This window comes from Sinocyclocheilus rhinocerous, unplaced genomic scaffold, assembly GCF_001515625.1.
Source record: "Sinocyclocheilus rhinocerous isolate Xijiao unplaced genomic scaffold, SAMN03320098_v1.1 scaffold1900, whole genome shotgun sequence".
Lineage (NCBI taxonomy): Eukaryota > Metazoa > Chordata > Actinopteri > Cypriniformes > Cyprinidae > Sinocyclocheilus > Sinocyclocheilus rhinocerous.
This window is the reverse complement of record NW_015662288.1, coordinates 350,451-361,160: the sequence shown is the minus strand read 5'-3', so window position 1 is coordinate 361,160 and position 10,710 is coordinate 350,451. Positions and strand designations below refer to the sequence as shown.

At 37.7% G+C, this 10,710-nt stretch overlaps 1 protein-coding gene across 2 annotated transcripts in view; it reads right to left on the bottom strand.

The window, feature by feature from the left end:
- Positions 1-10,710, bottom strand: part of LOC107728033 (galactose-3-O-sulfotransferase 3-like) — a 43,797-nt gene that overhangs the window by 15,278 nt on the left and 17,809 nt on the right. The gene's annotated exons all lie outside the window — the stretch shown is intronic.

Below are 10,710 nucleotides of genomic sequence, written 5' to 3'. Positions count from 1 at the left end.
AAAAGAAACGGACTCCGGCTGCAGCACTATCTCGCCAGGTAGTTGAATTAGCTAATGCTGTGCAGGGCATTCAGACTTTGTTGGCTAGATCATTTCCGTCTGCTACTCGGAGTGCAAATGAGGATGTGAGAGCATCAGTAGTTAACCTGTTAACCTGCACCCCCCATTTTGGGACTGACAGCTGAAAATGACCTACCTAACTTAAAACTGTAACAGTTCCTGACTTCAGTGTGCTACACACACAATTTTGATGTCTTTGGAAAGAAGACCCTTTGGGCTTTACTATACATCATCCAGAGTTGATACCAACCATTTTTCTGAGACTATGTACCCCCCCCTCCCCCCCGTTTGAAGAAAAATATTTACCAAATGAATTGAAGGGTTCTACAAACTATTTTAGTCATTATACATACCACTGCATAGTTTTTCAATTATAAAACAATAGACAGAATCTTAGACATTGTATAAGTGATTTATTTGAGCACTGGAAAAAAATACAATAAGAATAATTTTTGAGTAATAAAAAGATTTTAAAAAATATTAGAATTAACTATGTATGCCAAGTACATACTGTGATTGCTATACATACAGCATTCACACTGATAGTTGCTCATACAGTCAGTAATTACATGCTGATGGCCGGTCATACAGATGGAAATCATACAGATGGCTGGCCAAATTAGCTAATGCTGTGCAGGGCATTCAGGCTTTGTTGGCTAGATCATTGCCGTCTGCTACTCAGAGCGCAGATGAGGATGTGAGAAAATCAGTAATTAACCACTTGTTGCCCAAAGTTGTGACAATGTCCGAATGTCCTAGGGAGGACCTGGACACATTGTCTTTGGCGGCTTCAGATTCACTGGTAAACGGATGAACAGGACTGTTACATACCCTTGGAGGAGACTTCTTCTGCACACTCTCAAATCTGGTCAAATCTTCGGTCCAGCTGCTCAGGAGGCCCTTGAGCACAGAGTAAGGGCAGCTGAGTTTTTTTCCCAGCATATTGGGCGTAGCGTGAGCTACCCTGCACTAGCTCAACTTTGCAGCAGCATAGAAAGGGTCAGTCTTACAGGCCAACACAGCAGGATTTCCGACTTGGACTGTCTTCGAGAAGAGAGGTGCCCCGTTCTCAGTTCAGGCAATTAACTCGCCAATCATTCAATGGAAATGTTCCCCGACGTCGCTAGGGGTTCAGGGTCTGTGACGGGACAGTTTTCGGCCTCTCAGTTACATCATTGGAGGGGCATTACAGTCAACAAGTGGCTTCTCGATACACTCGAGAAAGGATATTGTCTTCAGTTCCGTCACAGACCCCTAGTGAGCACCCAGGTTTATCCGACAGTTGTCCAGGATCTGCATCAGCTCCTGGCCCTTTCAAAGGAGAACCAAAACTTGTTGGAGAAGGGTGCAAAAGAACCAGTAGATTCCCATGTCCAACCCGGGGGGTTCCACTCAAAATATTTTCTTGTTCGGAAGAAGGATGGAAGTTTCAGGCCCATCCTGGATGTCAGGCGCTTAAACAAGAGCCTCAAGCGTCTTCCTTTCCGCATGTTACGGATTGTAGATGTTCAACATGCAATCGAACCCGGAATGTGGTTCACGTCAGTGGACCTGAAGGATGTGTATTTTCACATCCCCATCGCCCCACATCAGGCGCTGGAGCCGCTGTTATTACAAAGAATAACAATGACAGAGAACAAATCTAAAGATTTAAACCACTGAACATATTCCTCACAAAGTGTTTTCAGTTCAAACCATATGAACATCTCTCCGGGTCATTATTCAGGTCAAAATTGTTTTCCAGGCCTTTTCTAAAGTGACTGCATGGACACTTTTCTAAGCACGGGTCAAGATGGACTCTTCTATAGAGGTGTCTTTTCTTTTATAGATATGAGCATGCAACACAAAACGAGTCCTGCTGTAGCTAAAACACAATATTATGATGAATACATCATGCAAAATGCACACAAATTGTTTTTTATGCATAATGGACCTTTATCACAGCAGAATTGATTACCGAAAGTACCCGTCGAAGCAGCGTTTTGATTCTTCCGGTTATGTATATTTTTCAATATGCTGTAATCACCTAGTTGAATAAAAGCCTATTAAAATAATTAAACTACTCAAATCAGAATTAACATATTGAAAAACTACTTAATTACTGTAACGTGAGTATTTGTAATTCGTTACTTCACACCCCTGACTGTATGTAATTTACATATTTATGCCAAAATTCTTAATGAATATTAAAGTCTGTCAGCGCGTTATATTGTTTAAGATTAATTAGCCAAAATGTTCAACATTGTTACATTTCTTTAAGGCAATGCCCACGCATTCATTCATCTGTTTTAATACTGCTCTTACGAAAATTAACCCTGGTTTGTGTAGTAAAACTGTGGCAATATAAATGGAAATCAGTGTGCGGAAAAGATAAAATAAAACATGGTTACTACATATTTACTATAGTAAAACCATGGTAAATTTTTGTCAAATTCATTTAAAAAATGTAAACAGGTATGAAATATGATCAGTAAGAGCAAAACATTGTTAATGAGAAGACGAACTTGACTGCGGCAGGTTAGTTGGGAAATACATTTATTTATTCAGAATGCACATTTGGAAGGGAAATATATTAATAGGAACATTTCAGCAGGTGATATGAGATGTAGGCTTAAACATCCTCAGTTTCGAAATGCATACTCCACGTGAACGGGCTCCCGCGTAATATTTTAGAAGGACCTTAATTCATCCCACCGCATCTCATCCGTGTTGTGTCAGGAAATCGTGAAAACTGAGGCAGTGTGTCGTTGTTTAGAATAAAAGCAAGTACGCTGCAGTAACACCAGCGAGAGAAAGGAAAGAGAGGATTCTCCCATTAGCTTTGACTACATTGCGATGGGACCGGAAGTGGCGATCAGAGCATGTGAGCGAAGCGTTTTCCGCTCTATGGACGTGCGCTCCACTCAGTCGCTCTAACCGCTCAAGCAAGCTCTCCGTTAATATTCCGCTCACGCTCGCCGTTCCACGATTTAGGCCTACTAAAACTAGGGAATGACCGAACTGTTACATACCCTTGGAGGAGACTTCTTCTGCACACTCTCAAATCTGGTCAAATCTTCGGTCCAGCTGCTCAGGAGGCCCTTGAGCACAGAGTAAGGGCAGCTGAGTTTTTTTCCCAGCATATTGGGCGTAGCGTGAGCTACCCTGCACTAGCTCAACTTTGCAGCAGCATAGAAAGGGTCAGTCTTACAGGCCAACACAGCAGGATTTCCGACTTGGACTGTCTTCGAGAAGAGAGGTGCCCCGTTCTCAGTTCAGGCAATTAACTCGCCAATCATTCAATGGAAATGTTCCCCGACGTCGTTAGGGGTTCAGGGTCTGTGACGGGACAGTTTTCGGCCTCTCAGTTACATCATTGGAGGGGCATTACAGTCAACAAGTGGCTTCTCGATACACTCGAGAAAGGATATTGTCTTCAGTTCCATCACAGACCCCTAGTGAGCACCCAGGTTTATCCGACAGTTGTCCAGGATCTGCATCAGCTCCTGGCCCTTTCAAAGGAGAACCAAAACTTGTTGGAGAAGGGTGCAAAAGAACCAGTAGATTCCCATGTCCAACCCGGGGGGTTCCACTCAAAATATTTTCTTGTTCGGAAGAAGGATGGAAGTTTCAGGCCCATCCTGGATGTCAGGCGCTTAAACAAGAGCCTCAAGCGTCTTCCTTTCCGCATGTTACGGATTGTAGATGTTCAACATGCAATCGAACCCGGAATGTGGTTCACGTCAGTGGACCTGAAGGATGTGTATTTTCACATCCCCATCGCCCCACATCAGGCGCTGGAGCCGCTGTTATTACAAAGAATAACAATGACAGAGAACAAATCTAAAGATTTAAACCACTGAACATATTCCTCACAAAGTGTTTTCAGTTCAAACCATATGAACATCTCTCCGGGTCATTATTCAGGTCAAAATTGTTTTCCAGGCCTTTTCTAAAGTGACTGCATGGACACTTTTCTAAGCACGGGTCAAGATGGACTCTTCTATAGAGGTGTCTTTTCTTTTATAGATATGAGCATGCAACACAAAACGAGTCCTGCTGTAGCTAAAACACAATATTATGATGAATACATCATGCAAAATGCACACAAATTGTTTTTTATGCATAATGGACCTTTATCACAGCAGAATTGATTACCGAAAGTACCCGTCGAAGCAGCGTTTTGATTCTTCCGGTTATGTATATTTTTCAATATGCTGTAATCACCTAGTTGAATAAAAGCCTATTAAAATAAGCATCTGTAGGATGATTTCAAAATCCGGACATTTTCAGAGACAGGCGAAGAAATATTCTGATGATTAGGCCTACTGTGTGCAGAATTTTCCAAACCCAACGGAACTTGTAGTTTTAATCCAACGTAACGTTACCAATTTCACCAGACTGTGTCAGTACTCGTTTAAATAGTGACTGCCATGCTGCATTGTATGTGAGACCTGATGAATAAGATCAGAATTAACATATTGATTCATTTGTATTAAATTGTAGTCATTATTCTGTAATTTTTCATTGACAGTCATTTCACTGTATGTAATTTACATATTTATGCCAAAATTCTTAATGAATATTAAAGTCTGTCAGCGCGTTATATTGTTTAAGATTAATTAGCTGTAATCAATATGAATCTGTACTAACTTTAACAGTCTCCCCGCACTCCCTCTCAGTTTCTTCTCCCTGCTCATTCTTAACTTTGATTTTTACTTTACATTTATGTATAAGGCTTGCAACTTCGTTGAAACAATATCTGGACTCCATAACTGCTCTACTATTCTCGATCTCTACAGATTCTCGATCTCGAACAAGCAAATCACCAAACGGCATTCTGGGTTGAGCGAGCGGCGCTGAGCGTATTGAGCGAGCGGAGCGGAATCTTCCGAAAGGCGCTCTGCGCTCTTAAGGAAATATTACCACTCCGCTCACATGCTCTGGTGGCGATACACTGCTTCACTTACCGGATATAGGAAGTGCGATAAAGGTCCATTTACAGTTAATTTCTTTCGCCTCAAATAATCCCACACATCCCAGACTGGACTCCACAACTGCGTCACAAGTAGGTAAAAAGACAAAAACATCTTGAGCTGTATATATATGTATATATATATGTACACTGTATAATATTTACATATTTATACTTTTTAATTGAGCTTGTATTTAACACAGAATATTCCTTTTAAAAAATCTGGGATTCTAGGACAATGTTTACAAGTTAAATCCCAAATATAGGGTCAAGTCCTGAGAGACGCCCAATATAACAACAGCATTCTCACAAGCTTACAGTAACAGGAATGTAGAGCTGAACAGAAGGCAAGTGTATTTCTCACTTTTTATTGCACCATGCTGAAGAGGTCTGCAAACAGCAAGAGCTGCTACTGTCACGTGTCTTTACACTCGCTTAAACAGTTTACATTCACCTGTCTGGGTGGGCCTACTGTTACTATCTGTTTGTTCTGACTGCAATTTGCAGCATGTGGAGAATGTAAATGTGATCTTTTCTGCGGCATGTGATTAGCATGCAGGATTCTTTATGACGTTGATTTAACTGCTGGTATTTGGCAAATAAAACATCTAATAGTAATAGTAGTGACTGGACTTGGATATAGATACGTTTAAATGCTAGCTGTTAAAGCCACTAGGGCTGTCAAAAAAAATTCGAATTTAGAATATTCGTCGAATTTAAAATAAAAATCCACATTCAAATGCAAAAACGTTGCATTTGAATTTTAGGTGTGCGTCAGGCAGCCTTATCAGTGGACACAAGATACGTTGACGATGAAGGTGTCGTTGCATTTTAATGTTTTTCATAGCTTATCCAGTTGAACGCACTAGATGCGGCGCTGCTACTTTGTTCATTTAAAATATTGCGGAAAAAGAGAACATCAATGCGGAGAAGATGTTGTTTACGTCAAAACTGAAACCAAGCTGTTCACACAGAACACATATTTATCACATTTTCTAGAGGGACATCTATCAGCGTTGCACTCTCGTCTCGCACAAGAGAGCGGCATGTTTAGAAAGCCATGTAAAATTAATGTAAGTTCAGCTTTTAAAAAACATATCTCGAGACTTTATGCCGGTTTTTCCCCATCCCACTGCATCTCATATTTTTAAATGAATAAAGTACTCTTTGTGATTGGTTTTCGGGTCCTATGTATTAAACTATACATACATGCATGATGCTGTTTTGTTTCTAATTGTTTAAGCAACTTAATTATATATGGTTTATAAATATTACTTTAAACATTATGCACTTTTTTTCAAAGATAGTCATGCTATTTTATTGCTTTGAAGAAACGTGCATTAGTAATATTTTGCTCGATGCGCCCTCTTGTGGCCTCAGGAGAGAATCCAAAAGCTTTTTTCCCCCTAACTGAAATTATGCCTTTTAAATTCGAATATAATTCGAATATTGATAATATTTAAGTACAAAATTCGAATTTAGTTTTTCAGCCATTTTGACAGCCCTAAATGCCACTAACCAGGTGAGCCATGCATGTTTGTTTAAATCTGTAAAACATAGAACGTTACTAACATATTTTAAGTTCTAGCAACCTTAGCTGCCGATTTAGTTTTCTTTTAAACAAACTTTTACATACTATGGAAGTCAATGGCTACCAGCAACACATACAGGTTGATGCTCAACCCGGCGGTCAGTAGAGCTTAAAGTTTATTAAACCCAAAACACTCTTTCAACGGACACCCTGTTGAGATTAATGTGAGCAAACACATTAATAAAGGCTTGGTTCGTTTATATTTAGGTTTATTTTTGTTTTTTAAAGGTGTGACCTAATCTGTTAAAGGACCATTAACAATACGTTAAACTTCTCTAAAAGTGTCCCTAGAAAAGGAAGCTGTTTTGAGTATTGGACAGAATTGAACAAGAAATAACTGTGAAGAACGTCTGAGAATGGAAACAGAAGCCACTAATTAAACTAACCATGTGGCTCTAAACTCAGATATTAGGCTTACATTTGAGTTTTTCTTCCTATATCACACCACAAAGCATTTCTAGAGTACTTTATTGTAATCACAGTTCAGTAAACCTTGAAACATCCTCTCTCTCTCTCTCTCTCTCTGCACATCTGATGCGGCATTATTGTCTAAATCCCCCCCCAAAAAATCAATCTGGGAAATGAAGCTTGAAAATGAGCATCAGCAAACCCCCAACCATCCACATACACGCACACACACACACACACACAGACACACGTTCACACGCACACACACACACGCTCACACAGACACACGCACACACACACACACACACGCACACACACACACACACGCTCACACAGACACGCACACACACACACACACACACACACAGACACACGCACGCGCACACACACACACACAAACTAGAAGTTATAGAAATTAATGATTTTTTTTCAAATGAACTCTTTCTATTTAGATATGAGCAGATATTTGACTTGCAGAGCCTTTTCTGACTCTACATTTCCCATGGAAAAGCTCCTGTCAAAGACCAAACCTCTGTGTTCCTTCTGAATATCAGTGTATGGGTTTGATCAAACTCAAATTGTTTTGGGGAAATATAAACCATGTGGCAATATAATTTTTGAATTGAGTATTTTAACAATTAATAATTTTCTCTTTTTATTTTGAAAGTAGAGCAACTCTCAAAGAATTAATAATATTATAAAACAGCTCCCCACTCTGAATGTATGAGCCACAGTTGAAGCAGATATTATCCATGTTTGCAATAATGTTTGGCCATTTTAAACCATCACAGCCCACATCACTCCATATCGCTCTCATGTGGAAATATTATAGGCCTAATTTTTGCTTAGATGCTTGACTAGTTTTTGGTCATTTATCCTACGCACCTATCGATCACCAGGGTGAGGGTAATTGTTGACTGATGTGTAAATAATATAAAAGAACTGCTGCCAATTGATCAAGTCACTGTAAAGACATTTATAATGTTACAAAAGATTCTATTTCAAATAAATGCAGTTGTTTTGAACTTTCAAAGAATTCATTTTCACACACAAAAAAAAAATTCACAACAGCAGCTTTTAACATTGATAAGATTTTTTTTGAGCAGCAAATCAGCATATAAGAATGATTTCTGAAGGACATTATACAAACACATAACAAAACAACAATAATAAACAATTAAAACACAAAGAAACTCAAAGTTCTGCCAAAATAAAAGTTCACTACAGCACAGTACTTCTTAAAGTATTATTATTATTATTTATTAAATAATTTAATAATCAATAATTATAATACATTTTTTAAACACTATTTTGAAGGTACAGTATATTACAAATTTTTTCCATGTTCCATATTCATGTTTTACCTTGCCAAAAAAAAAAAATTATTATACTTCCATTTGATTATATTTTGAAAGATTAAAATGTTTTTAGATACTACACTGAAAAAAATTACTTGTAGGGTTTACTTAAAAAAAACAAAAAAAACCTTTATAACTATTTAACACATTTTAAGTAGATTTTACTGCTCCTTATCTGTACAATCTATTTACTATTGAACTTAACTTTCATAAAGAAATTAAGTAAATATTGCATTATTACATATAACTTCACATATAAAATGAAGTAAAAATCTACTTACCAAAGTGAAGTAAATTTAACAAAGAAAATAAGGAACTTTAGCTTGGCCAGTAAGTTTGAGTAATTTTTACTTAGTCAAAGCTTACTTTGCAATATTTTGACTTTACTTAACATAACACAATTAAAATCATGCTTTTAAAGTGTATGTTACTTAGAAACATCCAAGTAAATAATACAATAGATTATCATGTAGGCATCTACATAATTAGTAATGCGGCATGCATTCAAACACAGAGACTTCAATACTTGGTACACAATACACTATTTCTGTGGTTCATTTCGGAGTATGAATGTGTCATTTTGAGTAGAAAAATTATATCAACCTTATTAATTATTTAAGTGCATGATGGGAACACCAGTATCAGAAAAGTAGAGTAGGTTTTACTTACTTTTATAATGTTTATATTGATGCGTTAACTTTTACAAGCTTGAATTGAGTACGAATAGAGTATTTACTGTTTTTGTATTGTCTGAAGAAATTATTTTTATCAGTGTATGGACTCTTGATAGTAAAAGTAAAATAAGGCACTATAAACCTATATAATGGTCCAGTCATGAAAAGAAAAAACGTGAAACTGTTATTTGGTCATACCACCTATATTATGCATTTTATATGTATATATATATATATATATATATATATATATATATATATCTCAGTTTAACTACAAAAACTCAAAACCCAAAACATGAGAGATACAAAGCAAACATTAGAATCAGATCCATGAACAGTCCTCAGGCGTGTCGTCTGAGATGGAGACTACTGTTACACTCACAACTGGCTACTTCAACCCATCTTTAAGGATTACGTGAAACAACGGCCTTAAGAATACAAAGAAACAATGGGTTTTTAGTTTGTTGTTTTCACAGCACTTAATGACCATCTACAGCAGCTCTGTCTGCGTCCTCTTCACATCGCGTGTTCATGCCTCACGGAGTGTCCACCGTCCCATCATCCACCCGCCAGTTGCCCCAAATACCCCTGTAGGGTTGTGACGGTGAGGAAATTTTCCCACCGGTTAATCGACGTCCGGTAATACCGGTATCACCGCGGGGGTGGGGCTTTCCCTCTTTTCCTCGCTTTTAAATAGCTTGTAAAAGCGGTGTGCCCATTTTACTTTCACTTTCAAATAGCGGCAATTCGGAGTAAAGCAATTGTTCGTTATATCTATATATATATATATATATATATATATATATATATATATATATATATCTCAGTTTAACTACAAAAACTCAAAACCCAAAACATGAGAGATACAAAGCAAACATTAGAATCAGATCCATGAACAGTCCTCAGGCGTGTCGTCTGAGATGGAGACTATTGTTACACTCACAACTGGCTGCTTAAACCCATCTTTAAGGATTACCTGAAGCACAGACCTTAAGAACACAAAGAAACAATGGGTTTTTAGTTACTTGTTTAAGGAGCATCTACAGCAGCACTGTCGAGAGACGAGCAGACGAGTCTCTTCACTTCTCCACACTAATAATTACTCGTGTTCTTGACTTGTAGGATTTCAGTTTAAAAGCGACCATTTACAGTTGCGCAGCATTCACCTCTTGACCTTTCTATTTTAAATAACAACACATTTGTCAGTAGTAGGGCTGTGCAATATATTGAAATTATCGAAATATCGCAAATGTACATATATGCATATCGCTACAGCTTGCAATATTTGGGGCCATGAACAAAAGACAAAGAGAAAATCACTCACTGCTCTTACCTAAATAACTTTTGTAGCTTAAATAAGAATCAGTGCATATTGAATTCAAAGAGTAAATACTAAGCAGTGTTGTATTTTTCCTTTTTATTATTCAGTTCCTAAACTCATGTTAAAATGATTACACTAATGTTAAAATGACATTTTTATGTAATGCTAGAGTAAAACACTACCGTTCACTTTCAGAAGTTGTTGTAGGGGTGCTTTCTTATTAGAATCAGAATCAGAATGAGCTTTATTCACCACTTAAGTGTGCGCAAACACAAGGAATTTGTTGTGGTTTTACAGGAACTCTTGGTACATACATACATACAAATAACCATATATATATATAT